At 40.9% G+C, this 25768-nt stretch overlaps 1 long non-coding RNA gene across 4 annotated transcripts in view; it reads left to right on the top strand.

Moving 5' to 3' along the window:
- Nucleotides 1-7395: 7395 nt before the first annotated feature.
- The window catches only part of LOC136439099 (uncharacterized), a 41688-nt gene continuing 23315 nt past the window's right edge, over nucleotides 7396-25768 (top strand). Inside the window, exons 1-2 of one of the 4 annotated variants that reach the window (XR_010756489.1) lie at nucleotides 7396-7545; nucleotides 12712-12803. This is a non-coding gene — a long non-coding RNA (uncharacterized lncRNA). Of the gene's footprint in view, nucleotides 7546-7575; nucleotides 7799-12711; nucleotides 12804-25768 lie in introns of those variants that run through there. The other 3 variants (XR_010756490.1, XR_010756487.1, XR_010756488.1) reach the window with 3 other exon arrangements.

Genomic DNA, 25768 nt, shown 5'->3' with positions numbered 1-25768 from the left:
ATCGTGACAGTGATGTTTCAGTATACTGTCGTAAAGAAGACTAAGTTGTAATAAAATCTGCATAAAAGTACAGTTTCGGACGATCAATCCTTATTCCCTGGGAAAGAAAGTGACCCGCCGCGTCCCTAGACTTCCAGGGGTGGGGGTGGGGGTGGTCATGGGAAAGGGAAGGGAAGCGTCGTTGTGGTATATGACCTGGTGTTACGATTCTTGTCATCTCGCTTATTCCATTGCCGTTCACAAGGTGCGATCCTTTTTAAAACTACAGGGCGGAAGAAATGAATAAAAGAGCAGCTTTTGCTTACATCTTCAGGAGGTGGCGTCTCGTTTGAGGTCTCCTAGAGTTACGACTAGTTACACAGTTACAGTTTCAGTCACATTCTGTTCAGTTTCAAAAGAGCGCAACGGAGTCGTGCGGCACGGGACCGAGAGGCGGCAGGGGTCGCGGCGAGACCCTTGAAATTAAATCGGGCCGAACCGTTGGGCAAGTTACAGGTTAAGTCGCCCGCTTCCGTTTTACAAAGCGGCGGCCATGCGCCATTGCATGTCTCTGTAAACTCACGCGGATTTTTGGACTTGCAAACAAAACACGATCCTGGTGGGAGTAAGCAGAATGTGTGCAGGCCACGACAGGACCAACAATGGGGTGCGCGATAGTCATAGATATTTAAATATGTTCGAGAAGACTTGTAAGATCCTGTAATGATCTTAGGCTACCGCTAGAAATCTGAGTAGTCGATACAGTATGATGAAAGTTTAAAAACCACTAAGTCAGAACTTCTTTTTCACCGTTTTTAGTATCCCTGAAATGGCAATAAATATCAACTTGCTCAGAAGAATTTTAATCAAATAGCATAAAGTATGCAACTAACATGCCGGAACACCGACTATAGAATGGCTTATTCCCTGCAGTGTGCGAAACTTCAGTAAAGTACCCTTGAAACTATCGTCTTGAAACTATCGGCCTTGTGTGTCTTGTGTGAGCTAGAGGTTAGAACCTTACATTTTTCGGGCACGGGTGAACAGCGGAACATTTCCTATCTTGTTACCTTGATTGGACAGTTGTTTGTCAGAATGCGACAATAGCTTGTGGCAATGGAAGATATGTAGTATATCATATACTGTATATATAACTACACAAAGTACCACACGCACAGTATAAGAACGATGTAAGGAAAAGAAAATGTCCTAAGATTATGCCCAACAATTTCTCCTGCGGCTACTGTTGGCTTATTCAATATAAGTGGTATTCCAGATGAACGCACCGACGCACAATGTTGCAATGATACATTCTCGCATACTTTGGGACCTTCGCTACATCCTGCAGACATCTAAATTAGGTGCACACTTGTCGGTCTGATCACTGCCATCCTTCCAACCCTCGGGGTAAATTCTTCCCGCTGCCGTTTGCAATCTGCTATAATACACAACATGAACTCCTGAATAATCATGCAAAGATTGCCGTGTTCTGCTACGTATGCATTTGTACTAGTCTTTATGAAGTTACAAATAAGCTACTGCCTTTACTAAGCAGGCGGAATGTGAGTCTTTCAAGGTTCAAACAAAGCACACCAACAACGTTCAATAGTAGAGACTTGATTTTTTTCGGTATGTAAATAAATGTTTTATTAAAAAAAAAAGTTATGTATTCGTTATGTCTCGACCACTTCGCTTGTACAAGAGAAGCTTTGAAGTCCTTCTGGTGGTCGGCAGCCATCTTCTTTTTGTCCCTAAAAAGGGCGACAGAAGTTTTATATCCGTCATCATTGGCATTAGCAGCAATGGTTTGAACACCGCTACGAATCCTTGTTTCCCACAAATCACTGACATATTTCTCTGGCGACCCAGCCAGATAGTAATCTGGAAAGCATCCGAGACATGATGGTCGCGTTCCGCGCTTCCATGGCGTTGTCGCGGCCCGTGAAAGTAGAGCCTCCCCAGGGCACGGGCACCAGGATGCGAGCTCACAAGGAACTCCTGTCTGATCTGTGTCTCACCGCTAAGTCCGTAATTATTGCTGATGAGGTGAGGGTATACGTTACAAATTGGAATTTCTTGCAAACACCATAACTCCGCTATCGTTTCATAATCTGGTGGGGGGACTCTGGAGTTGATTACCGAGTGCAGGGCAGCTGAGCCGGGGTTTGGCTCCATGGTATGTTTGTTTACTTTAGCTTCACGCCCCTAATTTTGGAAAACAAACGTGCATGGGGTACAAATTAATGCACGTAGAAGTATTTAAAAGATCATCAATCTGTTCTTGACGAGTCTTGGCTTGCGACCGATACCGCTACTGTACCACACGTCATTGGTATCCACAAGTAACAAGATAACTTTTTATTTTCCAATGAGTTCTTCGTACACGGATCGCAACTAAAAAGTTTAAGTTTTGACTCTCAATATAGTCTTCCACATTCTATATCAATAACGGCACATCCATTCAACCTCGCTTTCTTATTAATCAGTTGCTCTGACCTGTCTAGCTGATGGACACACCAACACTAACACACCACACACATACATATGACCTTTGGCCTTCCCATTATTTGTAAGTACTTCACATATATGCCATCGCAGTCGAATTCTCAACAAAGAGGATCCACTTCATAAAACAAATATCAGTGTGCCTGTACTTTCACGTTTTCACAAGACGAAGACTGACATATTGTATTACAATGACCACAAGGTGAATTAAACAGCGATGAAATCATGATGTTGTCCAAGGTCAGGGTCATTGGCGGATTTGTTGTCTGTCCACCAGTACATTAGTGAGTAGCCGGAAACTATTGCGGTGCGTCCTGTTACGTACCAGTGTAAACTACAGTGTCCATGAGACCTGTGGAGTGGATTAAGGCCCAAAGCGGGTGATATCCTGCTCGGAATTTCTCCCCACATCCGTAAGCACACCACCCCCTACACGTCCGCAAGGGGATGGATGAATAAGTAGATACATACCCCTGAAATTGGCACGACCCAGCAACTCTTAACTACACACCCCTCCCCTCCCCGAACGCTTCTACCCGCCGGTGAAGTGAAGGGGGGGGGGGTGTGCAAATAAAACCTATGGGAATGTTTAATATTGATGAAGCGTGCAAGGTACGCGGTAAATGCAGTGCATGGTAGTATATTAGCCCCCACCCCTTCTGACGGACAGAAACAACTGCATGCCTCGTGCAATATGGCTCCAATCACGCGTCCAAAAGCAACAAATTTGCGGCGATGTCAGACATCTACCGGTGGGCAAAGTGCATTCCTCGGACTTCTCCCCAAACTGTTGACAGTTCCGTCAAACTTTTCTTTCCGCCACTGGAAAGTCAAGTTTATGTAGGGCGGTGGCGCGGAACAGGTTTACCAGTGTGGACATTAAACAGAAGGGTTCAGTAGTAAATATCTGTGGGGTGTAAGGCGCTTGTCAAGATGTGGGGTCGGGTAAAACAGAAGGGCGCTTACAACCTCGCTAAGTAAACCATCGTGCGGAACAACGAAAGATGGTTGTCAGTGGCCCTTGCTGCTTAGAAAGGTCTGAGCAAGGGGTTCACAAACAAGCCCTCTGCACTGCAAATGGATTCGACTGGTTTTAATCGACGAGGCGTCCTTGAAATTTTTGTCGGAGATTTGTTACACTGACTTTTGGACCTGTCAACCTGACTTGATTTCTTGGATCTGACAAGCGGAAAAACGATTTGATGGACGAGCGTTGCTGACAGCAGGTCTCCTCCGGATCGCTCGGAATGCGAGAGGTGCTACCGATTTGTTCACCTTGTTGTTTCAACTCCTACTAAACTCCACGGCCTGGCAAGGTCCGCGCCATCTCTTCCGGCTAGTGGTCCTTCAATCTGCGTGTTGTTTGCGTCTATCTGTTTCGACTTTTTAACGAGACTTAACAAGGCAAATATACCACACAGTACACGAGTCAAGGCTCGCAGCAGTAGGCCCGCGTCACGGGCGAGGTTTAAAACGGTTCCAACTCCTGGTACGTGTTAGGCACTGGCGTCGGCTGTCTGCGGTCGCCCCGTGCCATATGGACTACATGTGTTTATAGTCAGCGATACCCAAACGCAGCCAACCCTTGGCCGCATGACGATAACTCACTGTCTCAATGACCTAGTCACAGGAGCTCAATAGATGCTCCTACTAACAAAATAATAAGAGACCAGGATTTTGTAATAAATGAAATAAAAAAAAGTATCAACTTTTTCCGTTTATGTGATTTTGTGTTTGAAAGTTTTCTGGCAAAACGGACTGTATAGTCGAAGGGCCAAGCATCGAATATTTGCGTCGTTTTAGCGTTTTAAATAAGCGTGTTCTAGAGCATTTAATTGGCCCTTCGACTATGTACATTCCATGCTACTGCTATTCACCTTTTACCGTCAGTTAACACTATACCGATAGCGACCAAGTCTATCATCTTTGCAGGTGACCCGAAAAATATTCTGATACAGAATTATTTTCAGTGACACCAGGAAGCAAGTGGTGACAACATCAGAGGCGGCACTTATATGGACAGGATGAGTTTTAGGACTCATTTTTACGCGTTCGCCAGCATGCACGTTTTATGGAAATATTGTTACCATCGTAACCGTCCTGTTCTCATCAGAGCTGGATCATTAAAAATTGTGTGGAGAAGTATGCAAATATGGGAATTAATGTTGAACGCACAGTTGGATGACAAAGACACTTTCTTTCTCCAGCAGAATTTATTTCAATTGGTTGAATATCAGGATAAGTTTTAGTTATAACCTGATAAACTCCATTGACCTTAATTACGGTCCACCCCTGCCATGTGTTTTAGAGATGGTTTCGCCCTACGGACGGCCGCCGGCACTTTGCGTAGACCTGTGCGTGATTCTCGGTGATGCTTTGAGCTACTAGTCTAGTATAGGTCTGAAATGTTGATTAGTTGCTAGTGTAAAAGCAAAAAGAAAAAGAAAAATAGATATTGAATTGATTCAAATCAAAACGTCTTGGCCTGTGTGATATTTGCTTTAGCTTGATATTGTCGTTTTTTTCATCTTTGTTTGAATCTACAGTTGCCCCCTCGCTTTTTCTTCTTCCCAACAGCAAAGTTTACTTTTTGTCCTTCCCTGTGAACTTATCTTTGAAACTTAACTTTGTCAGTAGACACGCGAGGAGCCATTCAAGGATGTCTTACATGGCAATTTCTGAATGCATTACGTATAATCTGTGTATTTACACGTCCCACTCGCAGTCAAACCCCCGCTAAAAGGGAGCACCTGTCGGATCGCGAGATTTCAGGCGTCAAACCTCCCCCTCTTTTAACTGATGTCGACTAAAATAACAGTTCCAAAGACCCTCTAATGCGCTGTAATAACAGAGGATTCGCCAAACAGAATTAGTGAAAATCGCATTAGCACGAATTACCGGCGTGCCGGTTAAGTTGATCGGCTTACCGGCCTGTAAGCACCCGTGTCTATCCGAGAGTCAAGCACCGCTGCGAACATTTGGATCGAACCATTTATAGATTGGCTCGAGGGAAAAAGATGATAAAAAATGGCCCGTGGGCTGTGGTGGCAAAGCTGAACGTCTTACCGAACATCTTTGACGATTCACGAATGGTTAAGACATAAACATCATTTTGAGAAAGCGGCAAATTCCTACACACCTGCAGAGCTTGTAAAAGAGTTTTCTCCTCTTACAATTAGAATAAATCTTACCACCTGTATCTTTAATGATTACAAGCAAAGGTAAATGTCTAGAACCGTAGGATACACTTTACAAGATTCGATTTGATTCCTGCGTAGCTTCGGAATATCTGGACTCATTTTATCAGGAAGAGGATTGTAAAGCTATCCGTTATATTAGGTCCGAAAAAACGGGCACCGGGGGACACCGTTGCGTCGGTTACGGACAGAGTGGCTGCCATCTATCACAATCCACTGCCATTCCAAACCCCGCGATTTTCTGTGTAACCCAAATTGTTAAAAGCCATTTACTACATTACTCGCTATCCGTGTTTCTTTGTGTCCATGTCGTTTCCACAAAACATCCCAATTTTACGTGCAATATCGCCTACATTGCACAAAACCCCTGCAAAGATGAGCTCTCCTTGATAACGTCTAAGTCATCTAATGCTTCCCCGTGAAATCTAAAAAGGTTGGCGCGTGGCACAAACTGATAAATAGAACTAAAAAGAGATGGTGACTCACAACGCTTCCACTCTGCACGATCATCGACATTACAGTGCGTAATACCCTAATGTTTCGTTTAATAGAATTTTCCCGTCCCGATACATTCGCTCATGATTACCATTTCGGAATTATCGATTTTCTGGCCGGAAATAAATCGCCGGCTGACCGGGCCCAGCGGGGCAGACTCTCATCCGATGGCATGGTCATTTGCTCCGCACGGGAAGACCCTTAGCGGTAAATAGTACCAGCGGACAGACCGCACACACCTAATGCATCAATACAAATTTAATGGACAATGGACTGCGCAGTCCATACGGGGAGACATCGGGGTGCAATTCCCCCGCAAATTAATTGCTTCACAAAGTAAACGCGCTTTTTCATTAAAGGGAGAAAAATTGAGACTTCAATTTCACGCATCCAGCCCCAAGGTTTAAAGCCATGTCTGGCGTGGACTCATCTCAAACCCAATTTCCACCGGACCTGGTTGACACGGGCCTGTAAATATCCATCAAAAGCCGATGTGACCTTTAGAACCGAACGAGGCAGGGGTAGAGGGCTCCGGGGGAGAAATAGGACATGATCTATGTTCAATCTGCAAAATTTCGATTTTTGGGTACGTCAAATGGGACGTCAATGTTAAACAGGACTTCTGTAGCTGCCAAAGACACCACTTCTCCGTGTACTACATGACAAGAAGGAGTTGTTCAAGTTACTTGTAAGTACAGCTGCCCTGGGTCTGACGCACGCTTGTCTGCTCTGTAATTCATGGATAATTCTTTAAACCCAAAATGATAGTGAAAAAAAGGAAGCTGTCAAGCCACTGACATACTGCCCTGTGTATATAACGTATATGAATTATGTTAACATCAGTTTCATTAATTGTGTTATGAGAATCAAATCAACTTCTTTTGAATGTCGCTCCATCGAATTTCTTTGGTTGCGTTTTGTTAGTGGTCAGCGTCTCCATATCCAGAATGTATTGGACGAATGGCGAACAGCGGAAGGCAAATCAGCACCAAGGCAAGTGCCGGTGAAACCCTTCTTTTGTTTGAAACAGCCCTCTGTCAATGCACACACAGCAGCGGTTTGAATGCTATGAAGTTCTAATTTGACGCAATTTTCTGGTAATTTGTGCTTAACTCACACACACGCACACACACACACACACACACACACACACACACACACACACACACACACAAACAACCAAACACGCACACCAGAACGGACAGGCACGCCGATGTTCCATACATTTCCCAGAATGCCCCACCCTGATCCACCGGCATGGCGGAAGTGGATGGAAGTTTTGCACACAGCGTTAGTAACAGTCACTTATGTACCATATTCCTCGGCTGGGGAAGCAACAGAGTCTAGTACAGCAAAGTCTAATCCGACGGTAAGTACAAGTTAACTACAAGTAATATTCATATTATCTCTTAGGCCCAGAAATGTCTGTTTCGTGGAGACAGCACACGCGCGCACAGACACCTCACATTTACCACTAAACCGTGTGTTTCTAGATCATAAACGCGAAAATAAACCATAGAAAGATGTCAAGACCTACCAAGATGACGTTCAAGATAACACGATGCCACGTATCCACGGCAACCAACGGGCGTCCTTTTGGACGATACCAAGTCAGCAACCAGGTGGGTGCAGAGATTTCTTCACTATAATTGTGAACACCAATCAACACTTCAGCAAACGACTTATTCTTTTTTAGAACGCTGTGTGTGACATTCTAATGTTTTTGAAGTGTGTGATTTGTATATGCTTGTGATACACCTTACTTGTAGATAGAGGCCAAACGTATTACCACAGTGTAATGGGATATTCCAGAACTACCTAACTTTTTGTTTTCCATTCCAGTGAATAGAAGGTTTTTTCATAAAATTTGTAGGTCTCTGTAGATTTGGTTCAAGTAACTGAAGGCTGTGACAACAATTGAACATTTGATGTGCAAATTCAAATGACAACATAATATCAGCAATACAGATTTGAAAGAGTGGAATCACCTGTAAAATTATATACAAAGTTTCCTTCATTAATAAGAAAACTATTGTCCACTTTCCTTTAAAGAAGCTATGCAAGATTTTAATCCACTCACTATCCTGGTTTGTTATCTTATGTATCACACTACATCATATGATACATACATACATGGACTTAAAATCATCTTTATTGCACTTGGAACAAACATACAATACACAAGACGAATGTTTTTACAGCTCCTAGGCCAACCCCTAGTCTGGGTTAGGACACCCAGGGGATGCAGGTTGTACATGTAATTGAGAATTTATGCATCTATTATCTACAAACTGCTTGAGAGTGAGTTTGTTTCTTGTCCCTCACCAGCAGTAAGCATTTAAGAAATATAATTCTATTTAGAGCTGTGAAAAGTTACAAGTGCAGGTTATTTTACTTAAACTTTTTGCATACTGAAGTAGCATTGGCTGTTTGGTTACCAATTCTTTATTGGTTACGGGGTTAGGCAGCAGGGAGAGGGTTAAAAATGTTATGCCATAACTATCATAGTTTGACATAAATGATGGAATGATAAGGCAAACAGACAACCAGTCATTTTCTGTAATTTCCCCTGTCATACTGAAACTCTAGAAACATAATTAGATGACTTTTGCAATTATGGGAGAAGTTAGGTGGATGCCTGACATAGCCACTGTGGCCCTGCCTTACTCACCCAACAAGTGTCTAGAATGAAGAATTCCTCGGCTGTTAGTTACAGCCAAATTACAAGTCAATTTGCAATTTGTCGTTTTGTTGTACCTGTGTCGCTTCACATAAGTGCACAACTGTATCAAACTGCTCCCATGCTGTGATAATGAATGTGATCCTTTGTAAAGCAAGTAGGTCTTTGTTCCTTTCTAGGCTGGTGCTCCAGGGCAGGTTGTCAAATTGTTACCAAAGCATTCTTGTGTCAGGTGAGTTGGAATGCCTGATGAACACTGTTGTACTGTAACATTCTTTATTTTGTGTCCGCATAAAGTTAGTAAATATCACATGCTATTCTTAACCTTTTTCTACTGAATTCTTAATGTCAAACAAAGGTAGTTTGGCAAAAATCTCATTGTCAATGTTGGGTTTTAGAATTGAAATATATTCCATGTCTTTTACAAAAAGTCACAAATTCTTTGATCGTTTTGTTAGTATGGACTCTTTTCTCTAATAGAAATAGATCATGTCATTCCAAATGAATCCAAGGTTGTCATTTGTGTAATTCAATAGAAAATGGATAGTTAAAAGAAACTTGATAGGCCAGGTGATCCCTACAGCTGCATTCTTCAAGAACAGTTCAACAGATACATGATTGTGACTTAAGGTGAAGGTGGTGTAAATAAATGCTACCGATCTCCTGTAATGAAAGGTGCCAAAGGGACTGTCTTTTCAAACAAAGGGAGTTATGCTTTGATAAGCTGTTGGTGTGGCCGGCTTATAATGCCTTAAGCACAACTTGACAGGTCGTTACGATGATTAATGTATGTTAGGGCAGAGGTGATACCCAAATGAATGCTTGCTTGGATTAGTTAGTAACTAGTCCCTGTCTGTCCCCAATGGTGAGACACAGGAAATAAGATGTCCCTTTGCACATGTCTGAGATTTCCAAATGTATTTTACCTTGGATATTGGAGATGTAACTTTAAGATATCTGAGTAATGTTTGAAACAAAGAATCGGCAAGTTTCGATGTGATGCTTTCAACAGATAACAATCAGCATATCACCCTCCAGCATAAATAAAGAGAAAGGTGACATTAGAAAAGTGTTGAAACAATGCAGCCCTGCTCCCATCAATCTGAAGGAACAGGAAGGGAACAACCATTGTTAACATGCTGTCACACCCAAGGCAATCACTTGGACAGGAAAACTTCTTGATATTTGTCAGTCATTCTTAAAATGTCAGCTCTGAGTATGCCAGCAGTGTCTGAAACAAATCAGTTCCTGATGCAGCTAGTATGTAATTAACAACAAACGTATAGAGCTGGTGGGTTATGATATGTGGCATTATGTGATTCAAATATTGCATTCTCTACCGCTTATTTACAAATCTTTATATGATATACTGTACGGCTTTTAAGCCTTCTTCAACCATTTTATCATTGACAAAAACATAATGATACAATGTTCAGTTCTATATACATTTATACATGCGATGATGCAAAACAATACTTCTACATTTGAGAATGTTGCTCACACTTTTTGTTAGTCTAGAACATTCTTAGAAAGTCAGATGTGCTACGGAGCACAAGTGAGTCAATTAGAACTTGTAAAGCTTGCATCATGGCCTTTTTATTCTCTGCCAAGGCTGGGGTTGACAGGGTCATGAACAGTTTAGCAAGCCAGAGGAAACCAGTGGCACCCCTTTGTTTCTTCACAATCGGACGCAGCCTTTGAAATTTTGGTAGGTTCTGATGTTAATTGTTACCACTGGGGCTGTCTGTCTGCAGACAATCGGGGATTGAGTTGGATTAAAGAGGCGATAAATCATTGGTAATGTTAGATGTGACATGCCACTGACAGAGGCCTTGTCCGCATTGATGGAGCAACAACAAGGACAAGCCACCTTTCATCCTACTTTCCTTGTAACAATGCTGTGAAATATGTTCCTATGAAAGCAATGCATCCTTTACTGCCAAAAATGTGACTTTGAAATGCTTACAGTGGGTCCTTCAATTCTTTCATTCAATCTTAATCATTGTACATTCAAATATACCTATAACAAGCATTCTTATATTGTACCTGGAAAATTCATGTAGTGCTTTTAAATTTTTGAGGGGTGAAACTTGTCAGCTTTAAGTTTTTCTTGCCTTCTGATAACATCTAACATTTTATGAAGGTGAACTTTTCACGTAAAGCCAACTTTCTCTTTCTCCCTCACGTATTAAGTTATGTATTGGCTTTATGAGGAAGTCTTGTCATACACCGTGTAAGACCAGGCCAAACTCCTGATCACCAGCACCGTCTGCCAGCAGTGATTACACACACTGACTGGTTTTATCCCCCTGTTTAATGCCTGTGTTGGACAAGGGTTGCTGATTCCATACATAGGAATTCCCGTTCAATCCCAATCACATTACAAGTCTGAGGGACACCTCTGTTAGCGTGGCTTCTTTATGGGCGCTGCAATTTCCGGGGAGAAAGGGCAGGAAGATCAGGATAATTACACCGAAAACACCTTTCCCCTCTCCCCATCAGATAGTAACCAAATCACGGCACTACTCTCATTTGCCGGCCTCCAACTTTAACAAGAGGTCCAACACATTCCCTACACCCGGTATTTCACATCTAATCCAATACAGTTTGGGAACAGATTAGAAAGGGATCATCCCAAGGGTGTGGCTTTCAGGGCAGAATGTTTCCACCACAAAGGGCACAGAGCAAAACCTCATTTTGTGAAGAAAAATTGGATTACTCATTGTGTATATAGTTGATTGCATTTCATCAAATCCAATTATCTCCACAAATTACAGCCATATTACCTGGGCGCTTGGATCTATACATATGTAGGCATGTATTACTGGACATAATGAAGAGGTCATAATAGGGGACGTTACAGGCACCCAGGGTTCAGGTACATTGGTTTCCCTAATCAGAAAGAAGCAACTGTGGTGAGATGCAGAGTTCGTGGAGCGTATGCTCATTTCACAGACTATTACCAGGAGTCAAAGTAGTTTTGCCCTTAGGCCAAGCCAATTTCATTTGCAGTTTTGTGGTCGTAAGTATCAATTATTTCTTACGTCAAAATCAATCAAAAGTTTGTGTTGCATTACGGAGGTACAGAATAAACATCCTAAGGGTAAAACGTTGAAGATTTCTCCATAATGAAGGGTAGCAGTAGTGAATGGTAGCTATGGTGAAAGTCGTGGACAGTCTCATTACCAACAGGTGTAACAAACTCTGAGATGACCACATCACTTACCCTCCCATGTCTAGCAACTGCCTTTGTCTTAACATCCTTATCAATGCCAATAACTTCTAACATATTTTTGTCCCTATCAACCTTGCAGGTCCAGACCTGCATCTTAACTGCTGTACTTGTACCTGAAAGTTTGTTTAGTATATAATCCTATTTGTAACACATTACAACTTTCATGATAGGTCATTATTTAATCAAGATGGTACAAATTTGCATGTTATTGAGTAGAATGTTTTTACTTAGTATGTTTCTTTTTTCTTTTATGTTTTCCTTTTGATAGCAATATCGTATCCATTTTTACCCAATTTTTTGGGGGGTCTTCTTTGACATGATTACATTATATACACAATGAATTCTGAAAGCTCAAATAAAATGCTAATGCTGATATTCATTGCATTATGGTTATTTTAGGGTGTAAAAAGACATAAAGAGTAGGTTCTTACACATTTCTAAAAGACCCACACATAGAAATATCTTCAGTCAGTGGGGGTATATATGTACTGTGGATTCCCAAGGTACTTTTTACCCACTTTAATGTCATACGTCAATGTCTATAGACCTACAGATCCAGAACATGCTTTCAAATCAATGCAGTACCTCCTCCATGTACCTACTAACGATTTCTGCCACAGGATATCCAGAATAGCTGTGGCGATCCACTTCATCTCTGCAAACTTCCAGGTGTTGAACAGGGTACTTCAGGAGCCCAGAGGTGCCTTGTGAGGTAATGGGAAAGGTCTTCTGCAATGCCCCCTCCTCCTATCCCCAGTCAATTGGAGACCTTCTTTCCACTCAGGCCTATAATCACTTGGTGACATAGGAGTCTTCTACAATTCATATAAATCAAATAAACCAAGCATCCTATTACCACATGTAATTTTTCTGCACTGGAGCTTATAATTAGTAATGGGTAGAAGATAAGTATTAATCTGCTTTTTGATCAGGATTGATCAATGGTAATATCAGTGTTCTACAGCATGAAATCGTGTCAGACAATCTTGTTCACACGGATCAGAGAACACAGGGAACATGTGAGGGCAATGCTGACACATTACACATGCAGGCCCAGTTCTCTGGTACAGTGTTTTCTGCACTTTCTTGGAATGTCTCTTTTATTCTGTACCTTTCTGCATCTTCTCAAAATGTCTCAATTGCGCATGTGTTTCTGTACTTCCTTATAAAAGTAGGGATTATTTTCATCATTATCTTATATAATGCATTTGGAGCAATCAGTAGATGCTGAAAAGTATATAGATAGTGACTGTGGCAGAATCATACTTAGTCTATCAAAACAAGGAGGTTATGGGCAGATCTGCCTATTATTCTTGATCAAAACAACTCAATACAGGCAATACCCATGTGGCACAGTAGCAAGTCTACGAAAACCACGCCTTCCGCACTGGTATTCCAGTGCTGAATCAACGGACGAATCGGCCTCAGCACTGGTTTTCCAGTGCTGACAAAAGTTCAGCACTGGTTTTCCAGTGCTGAAGAAAGTTCAGCACTCGTTTTCCAGTGCTGAAGAAAGTTCAGCACTCGTTTTCCAGTGCTGAATCGCTGTATTCCAGTGCTGAGTTTCTTTCAGCACTCGTTTTCCAGTGCTGAAACTTTTCTCAGCACTCGTTTTCCAGTGCTGAATGGAGTTCGGCACTCGGTTACCAGTGCTGAATGGAGTTCGGCACTCGGTTACCAGTGCTGAATGCGCGACAGAGCGGCGGTGCCAGGTCACGGGTCATGTCAAAGGTCATTCAGCACTGGTTACCCATTGTGTAGACATAGTTGTATTCAACTTGTACTACTGTAAAGCTCATGATATTCATATGTAAGTAGTTTCAATCAAGTATTTTTTTCGTAAAATGACTAGTAACAATACGTGTAATTCTGTTTCAGGCTTGTTTCCATGTGTTCTGTTTAAGGCTTGTTTTGTTGCCATATTTAACGTGCACGGTAATCATACCAAATAAAGTGTTTTGAAAATAGTATTGGTTCGTTTGCTAATCAGTATTTTGAAATTCAACATTTTGAAATTCAATAGGGAAGTAAAATTTGTAATTTTAGGTAGGCAAATGAGTTCCCGGGTGTCTTGTAACTTGTCCGCAAACAATGGTATCTTCCAATGACGTTGCCGTTACCCTTTAACCTCTGGCCCACCGGAAAATATTACTCAAAAGTCGGTCGCGTCGATGATTTATAGTCAGAGCAGCGTCAAAACACTTTACCCCGGTAATATAGAAATTGAAATCTGTCATAGATATACGCTATGGATGAATTTCAGTGAATAGTCCGGAAAAATACTACGTTTTAAAATCGCAAGTAAGTCACCGCCGTAACGTATCTCAGCACTAGTTTTCCAGTGCGAAATATTTGTCAGCACTCGGTTTCCAGTGCTGACGTCGAGTTCTCCAGTGCTGAACTACACTCAGCACTGGTTTTCCAGTGCTGAACTAAACTCAGCACTGGTTTTCCAGTGCTGAACTAAACTCAGCACTGGTTTTCCAGTGCTGAACTAAACTCAGCACTGGTTTTCCAGTGCTGAAGCCACTTTCAGCACTGGAACCGAGTGCTGAAAAAGGAGAGCGTGGTTTTCGTAGTTTTGCGGCACAGTATAGATTTTGCTAAACCATATGTCACTATAGCTTGTCTAGTTATTGGTAAAGCTACATGCATAATACTCTATTAATAGAAATACATGCATGCAAACTAATGCTATTGTATGATGTCAGCTTTCTGTAGCAGTCATTCATAGTCAAGCAAGACAAATGTTTTTGCATGTAGAGTAGTTGTCTACCTGGTAGGCAATTAGCATGATACCTATTCAAAAGAACCGAGTTTACACGTCTGGTAAAGCAATCCCCGCTGAAGAAATGGACTTTCCCGCAGAGCTTATGCGATACTTTAACACAGTGTTAACCATTATTCTGGATACCCCCTGTGTTATGTAATGAGGCCGCTCTCTTTCATACGCTAACCATGTAAATCAGCCCCCTTGTTCACTGACATCTGTCCCTGGACTAAATGGTAATAGCCATAATAAAAGCCCTGGGTGGGCAAGGGGGAAGCCATAAAAGTGTACACATTTAATGTCTCATTGACTTCACGCCATCAACAAAAGACTCTCATCATCACCAGCCAATTCGCACCTACTTGGTAGTCCCTCCCCTTCACTCAATGTTGGGTAATTGAGTGTCTTAGCCAGTCCATAAAAGGCTAGTGGGCCCTTTTGGTGCTTCGCCTGTACCCGGCTAATAGCTATGTTAGCTGTGAAATGCAGCACCTAAAACTGTTAATGATGGTGCAATAGGCAAGACTGTAGTTATTTTTTATGTAGATAATGCTTTTGTTGTCCATGAGAGAATTTTCTTTCACAAGTTGCCTCTATAAGACATGAGGGCTATGATTTAGCCACAGTGTAATAGCCCCAAAAGAATGCCAGTGCTGAAGAAAGTTGTGTTATCCTTTGGTCTTCTGCCATGGCAACAGGAAGTGTTTGCAGAAACATTCGGTCCTACTCATTTTGATTTCCAGAGCGCCTCGGGAGGGGGGCGATAGGAGGAGGGGTGGGACCTGTCACCCTCTGGACTTTCCACTGTCTGTGGGGGTGATACATGGTGGCTTCTTCATGGGAGATGCCCTACAGACCATCATCCCAGCAAGTGGGAAGGCTGGGATCCTCCAGAAACTCTTTCAGCTTGCTTTCTTGATTTATGGACTCTAAAAAAGAAGTATCTACTCATACAAAAGATCCTGTCCCATATTTACTGTCCTGACATGACATGAGAATGTGCTGAGCTCTGTACTGTTTTCACATGGTCATAACTAGGGGTCACAACTTTTTTGTTGTTTACAAATCCTATGCAGAATTGTGACCATAACAGTATATAGACAACAGTTTCATGGTAGGAAATCAAATCTTATCATTTGTCTGTTTAGTGTTTGAAATTCCCAGTCCTCGTTATTGGTAGTTATGCGACTGTTTTGTACACAGATGTGGTGCCTGTCGGCACTGACTAGACTTTCATTGTCCCTACGGAGGAGTGGTTATCATGGTTCCATGGTATATGCACATGCCATGCGTTTTCTTCTCTGGTTTTGTAAATACAGTTGGAGACAGGATACTATTGATACACTACCAGATCACATGTTTATGAGTTTGTACTTTCCCAAATGTGTACTAATATGTGGGAGCCAGAGAAAGAAACAATGATTTATTGCTATTTTTCTTCTACTTTATTGTTTGCATTAAATCACATTTGTTACATGGGATCATTTTTTGTCCTGAAGGAATCATAACGTTCATTTCTTCTGTAACACCGTCTTGTCTGCTCTAAGTTTCTGTAACCTGTTTTCTTGCAAATATTTGTAATATATTGTCTTCATGCAGAATCCTACAGGATGATAGAGATTTGCACTGCTTGCTTTAAAGTTGTTGATTTTCCCACATCCTTACGTTTTTCTATCATAATGTGAGGAAAGATTTTTAAAAAACATCATCAGACAATAATCTTGATGGATGACTTGATTTGAAACATTCCTACACTATCAATGAATAATGTTCTCATAACAGGCCTACATAGAAGCACAAGAATTGACTTTGTCTGTGAAATGTTGCACTTCTTAATCTGTCATGATTATTACTGCTAATGGAACGTTCTGAAACAAACATGTCATGTCATACACAGGTAGGGAGTCTGTTGTTGTCATGTTTATCCTGATAACCCAGTAGGACAGAGTCGTTATACGGCTCCACCCACTGGGAAGGCAAGCCCCCTGCAGGCACAACTTGGAATCAAACTGCAACAAACTGCTCTATTAGACAATGTTGCAATGCATCCCATGTTAATCTTACATTTGGTAATATGACATTCATGTTTAGCAACATCACTCTAGCAAAGAGGTTTAGAATCAAATGATTCTAGTGACACTGAAGAAGAGTGATGGGTATCACTGGAAACATTCAGAAGTAATCTCCAAATTCTATCTAGTTGTAGAGATTCAATTGTCTTTGAATATTTTTACCTGGATGTCTAACCTTCATCAACAGACATCCATGTTTGTTTAGTTATATCTGCATGTTTTCCTGTTTAAATGATTGCATGCATGGTGTCACTGACTGGAGCTCATCCTTATATGGTAATCTAGACTGCTATGCTGAAATTTTGGTCATCATTCCTTGACATAAAGTATAAGAACATGATTTTCAAAAGAATGGAAAACCAAGTGTACTTAATATATACTAGTAGTTTTAGTAGATACCCTTCATGTGTAGCCTCTGAACATCATTGATACCACTGGATTCACATGTTTCTTCTACCAGTTAAACACAACCCTTTGTTATGTGACAGCTTATCTGTGTCTTGTGTTATTCTCCTAATCTCTCTACAGGAGCCCCAAATCCCTACCAGGGTGTATGTTAATAATCTAGCTGTGTGCATCAATTCCCCTTCCAGCTCTCCTGTGGTAAGACTTCCAATTAATTCCTGCTAGGACCTGTGTGTTATGGAAATGAGCAGGCAGGGAGAAGCTTTGATCACACTGGAGAGAGATGATGAGATGACGCAAAGCCTCCAGCACATTCCCTGTACCGGCTAATTAATTGTTGCCACGACTTGTCACTCTATTGTCTTGGAGAAGTCAAACATTCCTAAGGCAATTGATTCCGGACAACTTCTTACAGCAAGTGTCCAAGAGCCGGGCCTTTGATCATACCTGCATGGATAAGTAGATGACAAGTGAGCTCCCCGTTCTCCTGGTACCCTGTAATTATCCAGTACTGGAAGTTTTTTTCCTTTATCCTCAGACATGTTGTACATGCTAAGATGACCTGTTTCCTTCCGACAGAGTGAGAGACACTTTGATCAGTAATCTTTAGGATCATAATTAGGGCATCTTTGCAAACCCTTCTTTACTTCCGGCAGGAATGGTATTGTTGAGTGTATGCAACCATGGTAGTTTTCCAACTTGCTTAACTTACATATGCTAATTATTCATTGGGGGTGAAATTAAGGACTCTTTGATCACAGAATGAGAGATCACGGGAATGACAGATGCCTTCCCTGTACCTTGTAATCAACAAAGCCTCCGTAATCCCCTTTCGGCCTTTGTTTCAAAAGATGTTGAAGGACATATCAAAGAAAACAAACTTATTGCAATTCTTTCCAGTAACTTAGATATCATCATGAAGGAAGTACTTGATTCAATGACATTTCAAAAGTCCAGGCATTTGAACACTTTGATTCCTCCAACTTTTTTTGGGATGAAAAGTAGATAACCATACTTTAAGATAAGTGGAGAAATAATGAGGTTTAAAGCTATGATGGAAAAAGTTAAAGTCACAAAAGCTATGTTTGACAATGACTCCATCTAACGTTACATATTCCATTTCTGAAGAGATCCCTCCAGAGTAAAGCGAAACCTGCCATCACCTATTAACCAAATGAAACTTTGAGATACTCCTTGACAAGTATGACAACACGTCGGGCACCAAGAGATAGCGTTTTTCAGCCTAAATGGAATGGATTTATTCCATCATTATTATCACGGTACAAATAATAGCAAGGTATTTACATGGAACCATACAAATTAAGAGACAAATGTCAAGCTATGTATCAGGGCAGTGCAACTGGCAGGCTCTCATTCATATGGTGATTTGTGCCGTGGCGGTTGGAACACTCAGAGGAAATCAGCTCCCCGCCGAGGAGATCCAATCTATGCATTTTCACAAAACAACTGATCAGCGTTAATGAAAGCTCTCCGCTTTGCCTTTTGTAGCTGGGTTCTTCAGTGGAGGTGAGGATGTGGTGTGTATACTGTTGGGAGGAGATGCTCTTCATCCTACCATTTTTGCCCTTGTCCGCTTGTAAATATAATGCCCATTTTCACATTGTAAGGTTTCAATCCTGGCATTTTCTGTCTGGTTGATTCACAAGCTTATTTAGGTCCAGTGTTTTGCTGACACATTCTCAAATCAAGTGTCCACTTCTTTTGATGACTCTGCTTTTGCTACATATGAAAGCCACAGTTGTATTATAGCTGTGCCTTACTGTTTCTATTAACCCTTTTATCTCGGAACAATAAATGCTAAAATATTGGCTCATTATCACCTAGGTGCGAAGACGGCCCCCCACATTATCACCTACAGTAGAAGTGCATCCCACCTCATTATGCTCTGTACTCTGCTGCTTGTGCTCTGCATTGTACTCTGCTGATGTACTTCAAAACTGTTGGAATGTGCTGATGTATTTCACAGGCCAGAAAAGAGAAATGAAAAAATAAAATCTTCCGCATAGTTATCATGTGTCTCTTGAAATATTTCACAACAGATTCTTGCATTTTCTGTTCATGCCAGACATCAGGAATAACTAGAAATTAATTTCTGTTACAACTTGATATCGATTTAGATGGTGTCTATTTTAGATGGTGTCTATTCAGAAATCTCACAATTACCCCTGAAGCATGAATTTGAAATAACACCATGTAATAGCTTTTCCTTTCTTACTAGTTGGGGAAAATATTTCAAAGTGATTACTCTTTGAGCCTTCCTGAGGCATTCACCATAATCCTGTATGGATTAGATGTACCTCACCTGTAAGATACAGTAGGTTGTGGATATATTTTTGGTTACCCTGGGTCCTGTAAAAAGACATCAGATATTTCACACACATAGCCAAACAGACTGACCAACTGATCATACAGCATATGTATGACATCATTAATAAAAACCTCTGGGAATCCGCCTGCCCACAAGGGATCACAGGAGAGCAGCTGGGCAGGTCAAGTTTAACCAGCTGGGGTAATCCCACATTCATTCAGCCTACTTAATTAAAGAACACTTCCTAATTAGAGCTCTGGAACTGGCAAGGAGCACATGGCTAGCAGAATCCCATTTGCTTCTGGGATAGGAAATCGTTAAATAAACAACTAATGTATGGTCCAAATATATTCTTGGGTGGGCCAGAAGGATCCTCCATTGGCTGGAAAAGTATGATTTTGGTCTTTGACCTTCCCAGAAAAAATCAGATTTTTCATACCTTTTAACTCATAGATCTGATCTTAAAGGAACACTTGCAGCAACAGTGTAAAACATTGAAATTGCAAACAATGAACTTTTTCTCACAAATCAAAACAAAAGAGACTTGCAACTCCAAATAGAATTGTCAGATATTCAATGTCAGATATTCATGGAAGCTGCCAATATTTTTGCCATTTCAATATCAGTCACATCACCCAAACAAGCAATTTTAATTCCCTTGTGATAGTAAATATTCTGAGGTACCAGTATGAAATATTGCAACCTTGAAATTCTTGTGATTATTTTGCCAAATACACAGAAAGTTCTGAATTCTCTTTTCTGCCTAACATGCTTCAAACTGTACTTCCATGGACATTGCCTGTCCCTAGGGATGATCTTTCCACTCTTTGAAACCTTGACCAACATGTAACACACATCTGCTCATTTGTAAATCACATGAGGAATTCTTTTTACATGTAATCTTGTTGTTTACGTTTGGTACAAACATAGCATTTCTCAACCTTAAGTAGGGAAACAGAACTCCAGAATTGCCTAACTTGCCAAAGCATACAGCATCTCCAGTATGCTGCATTTTGGATCAATATCTCAGCCATATCAATCAGTCATCTTCCTGTCTTTCATTGTGGGTTATGACCAACATTACTATCTTGATTATTATGAACGAGAACAAGAACAAATTCATCAAAGATAATAGCTTACAGTGCGAAGACAAGTTCCAGTCACAAAAATATATTTTGTGAATTATTCATCTCTGAACCTGCCCTTCCTTCCTTCCTTCCTTCCTTCCTTCCTTCCTTCCTTCCTTCCTTCCTTCCTTCCTTCCTTCCTTCCTTCCTTCCTTCCTTCCTTCCTTCCTTCCTTCCTTCCTTCCTTCCTTCCTTCCTTCCTTCCTTCCTTCCTTCCTTCCTTCCTTCATTCCATCTTTCCTTCCTTCCATCCTTCCAACCCCTCCTTCCCTCTTTGACCTTTATAAGTCCTCCAGTCTAACCTTGTTCACAGTTATCTAGTACTTGCACGGACATAGCATAACCGACACCAATTTGCAGTGCTGGACACCAGGCCCTTTGATCTTTCAGCTTTGGTGCTTCAGCAGATTTTTTCACAGCCTTTAGAGACCAGTATAGGGAGATGCTCACACCTAGCCTCCTCTTGGAATGATAAGTAGTGCAAGGATAGTGAACCATTGCCTGTTTATTCACCACACATTTTGAATTCGTATAGCTTTTATCTATTGTAACAAATCTGATGTTGTTTTTCTACAATTCTCTCTTGTTCATAAAAAGTTTGGTCGCAAAAGTAGTGAAGTTAGTGTCATTAATGTCAAAATAGAATAGATGTACCTGTCTTTATACGGCTTGGCGCTGTTTTGGATCAGCTGAAAACACAGAATTGGTCCCAGTGTGGACATCACAGCACTTTGCTTCAAACCTCTTTTCATATACGAGTCATCCTATTAACAAATGCCTGCAATGAAAATAACTGTTCCCATTTCCTTAATAAAGTGCACTATGGATATTTACAGGGCCCTCAAATACCCTAATACATACACAGTTTTACTGTTGTCACAACTATAAAGACAAAATAAACTTGCAGACCATCATTCAGTATTGAGTAATCAGCTGGCAGATAACTGTTTGCACCCCTTTTATCATGATTAAGTCACAAGGTCATTCATTTTCTACAATTAAGTGTGCAATTCCATAGTTACAATATGTACGTACTAACGTTAAATGTTTTCTAAAGCAAAATCCTAATAGAGTTTTGTGGTAATTTCTTTTTTTTGTCGAAAAGAGTTTCTTGAACTTGTCTGTTTTTCAGACTCTTTCATTGCCTTACATTTGTAGCAAGCTGTAACATCTGATGTAATTCAAGACACCTTGTCTTTTAATATGATTTTACGAAAAGCACATGCAAGAACTGCTGCTAAGATATACTGATATACATTGTATTGAACAAATGCATCACATTAACATTAGTCTAACGATTGGACATCTACTAACATAATCCCACCAGAGTACATAAATCAGCCACCCTGAAAAGATGCATCCAATCATATCTCCATCCCAATGTTTCCCAGTATAATGTACTCCTGTATATCTAAACTCTGCATACCTAGGGGGTGCTGCACTAGAGATCTCTCAAACTCACTGTTTTTCAAAGTGGCGGATTTATGTAACCCGGCAGATTAATGTTAATGGAGGTTACATACATGTAGCTATACTGTCAACTGACACAAGGATTATATGCAAAGAACAAATGAAGAATAATCTGAACTTGAAGAAGATGAGCAAACGCAATGCAGCAAGTTTATAGCTGTTCACTTCCTATTCTCAGCAGTGATTTCCACGCCAAATGTCCAAGCTCTACCATTTTTGATATAACCAGCCAGGCATGACCTGGACAACCAATAATTTGTGGTTCATACCCTTTGATTGACGGCCAGCCAAGAGGCTCTCAACCAACCCCCGGTTTCAGCTGCAATAAACGCCAGTCATATCACCCGACATGGGTGCTGCCATAAAAGATTAATGCGGAATTGATTTATTGATTTTGTTGTAAGCAGTGTGCTTTACAAAATGAACCTTGGAAATGAAAAGAGTTATACAGCACTCAGCGTTACCCCTGAAATTGTCCAGACCACATACCGAATTGTGCCGATCGATCGAAACAGCACCAGCTCAATATGTATTGCCCCACTTGTTAATTCTGTTATTGTTTTAATTTTGTGGATGGGGTTTCTGTGGGGTAATTATTCGCTTCATTGCATTCAGGAGAACACTGTCAATTCATTGAAAACATCAATATATTTCCCTTTTATGGTGCATTGCAAGTAAACTGCACGTAATGTTGAATTTGACATCAGATTTAAGACCAGGAAATGCCCAACTTACACATGAACAACCATGAACTAAAAGACTTTTCATGTTGGTAGAGTTTTCTAACAAACAGCATTTGCAGGCTGAACCTTTCGCTTTATATCAAATGGCATATAAAGACCAGCAAAGACTGGATGCCTAAGTACACTAAGAACATAACCAGCATACTGAAAACCTTGCATTTTTTAAAGGATGTATATTAAAAGCAAAGATAACAATAAGACCCATGATGAGAAGTAACTTTCCATCCAGCCGGTTTTCTTTGGGCTATCTAAGAAAATGATTAACATTAAAAGCACTTCCATCAGACAATTTTATGAAAATATATTGTCTATTTAGACAAATGGATCCGTTTGAGTGGCTATTGGTACTTAAGAAACATTACTGTCATAAAATATATTTGGCGTCACATAGAAATATGCAGCTACTTGACATTACAACTGGGATTGATGTCTGTTCTGCACTTGCAAAATGGAAAAATATCCAGTGAATTGCTCGGTGCCATTCTTACCTGTATTCCCTCTGACAGGACACATTGAAGTGTCAAAAATGATGTAAGGTTCCTATTCTGCCGGAGATTACTTTTTCATGATCGTATGGCAGTCCAGATATTACTTCAGCAGATGACCATCATATCGTAATCATAAGGTCATAATTGGATGGGAGGTCTGCCCCAGTGATGCCATCTGTAACCCTAACACTCCCAGATGATGTGTGAATGGGGCCGTCCCTGACCAGGTGCCGCAGCAGACTGAAGATGGGTTTGGAGCAGCAGCTTTGTACAGAGAGGGAGAGATGGGTTGTCATATCACAAGCCTAGGGCATTGTGCAATAACCGTGCAGGGATTACTTACTTTCATACCTTAGAAAAGCTCTTTCATTCTTGCTTCATACCTAAGAATGCAGTGTCCATCCTACTTTTAATCATTCTTGAGGTGGCATCCGGGACGACAGATGAAAATGAAGACTTTCCAATCCAGCAGTAAATTCATTACTGTCTTTTATTACTGCCCAGAAAAAGTACTGCTATCAGCAGCATTGCCCATGCCAAAACATTAAATGTTTTCTAAAAGCATCTCCCTGCCATGAGGTCAGAGGTCGCAAACAATAAGAAGTCCTTGTGATTGATTTCGCTCGGACAATTTCTTACTAACAGTTACACTTAGCTGCTTTTGAATAATTTCTATATTATACTGAGAGGAAAAATTGAAAATATGATGACCATTGCAGCTACCCATGTAAGTGGATGTGGAAAAGGAGTTAATTTTTTCATTCATTTTTTGTCTGTTTTGCCAGATGGTGGTGGAGCATTTAGCTCCCCTTTCCTGGTTATTCACCTCACAAGCAATATTGCCCAACTGCGGACTGGATTTCACCATAATTACCATTTCAGCTGGACTCGGAGCACTTCATGGTTCAAAGGCCAGGCAATATTGCTACAAATTACAACTGTTTGCCCTGCCCCTCTGTTGTATAACATCTGCAGGGCTTGCTGCGAACAAGGTGCGGCATGTACAATTGCAATCATCGGAATGTGGCATGACTTGATGATGATGTACACATGCCATGCCTACATGCAGCCCTGGAGAGAAGGGGTCAGGCCGGCAGTCAAAGGGTTGGTTCTCCATACACAATAGCTGTGCTGCATTGTGATTTGGTTGGCAAGTGATACCCTTAAAGTGGGTAAAGACAGCTTCATTCAAACTTGCAACTGGAGCTGTTTACAAAAGAGTCATACAATCATGGTATATTGTGTATTGCGCAACAAGAGCAAACTTAAGTTAGTTGAAATCTCCACTGCATTTCAAGAATGTGGTGTTCTGTTATTTTTTATGTTGTGTCTTCTAAATTAGTTTGGGGTATAAATGCAGAAAACAATCTTATAGCATAACAAAACTAGTGACAGAAAAGCAACATAACATGTTAAAGATCTCCATGTGTTAACAGTACATAACTCATAATTTCAGTATCTTTGAAAATACAGTATTGTTTGAACTTAAGTAAATATTGTAGGTATATTAAAGAAAAAGTGTATGTAGAAATTGGCAAGCATTATAGATATAATGTTACATGCATTATCATGTCAATAATTTGTCAGAAGGAAAATAAATCTCGTTCTGTATATCTCCCTGTCAGGTTAGGCAGGCACAGACAGCATAAACTGGTGATAAATGTTGCCAGTATTCACCAAGCATAACACAAATACCCTCCAAATTCCCATGTTCATGCTTAATTTAGAGCGAAGCCCAAAGAATAGCAAACCAAGCACCTGTGATCCGATCTGCCATTAGCTCTGAATACACTTTGCCAACCGTAACATTAAGCACTTTTATTACTGTTTCATCCCCTTTATCAAGCCTTTCAGCTTCAATTTCTCAACACCCACTCTGCAAATGATAAGATAAACATGCAAAGTCATATTAGATGTTACAGTGGTGTTATTACTGCCAGTACTGCTCTCTTGTGGAGTGAGATAAAGAATTTTAAGTCCCCTTCAAATTGCTGTTGAATATTTCACGTCGTGTCATTACATCAAGCGGCTGGTGAGAGCTTTCTTATCAGAGGAATTCCTGGGACCTTCAATCTTGTCGCGCTTGTGTAAAGTAGGAGTTTGACAAAGTTGAGAATTTCTCCCACTTAGTCATTAAACCATCAGGTAATCAGCTGCGGCAAGCTGAGGCATTAAGTGGGACATCTGCCTCCGGGACTGCAGACAGATCCGAAGTTTGCTTCCAACCTTGTCGACACAAATCAGTCCTCAGTTGCAATTTGTTCCCCGGGTAT

The sequence above is a fragment of the Branchiostoma lanceolatum genome, chromosome 7, assembly GCF_035083965.1.
Source record: "Branchiostoma lanceolatum isolate klBraLanc5 chromosome 7, klBraLanc5.hap2, whole genome shotgun sequence".
Lineage (NCBI taxonomy): Eukaryota > Metazoa > Chordata > Leptocardii > Amphioxiformes > Branchiostomatidae > Branchiostoma > Branchiostoma lanceolatum.
The sequence above is the reverse complement of the archived record's forward strand: the minus strand, read 5'-3'. Positions and strand labels throughout refer to the sequence as shown.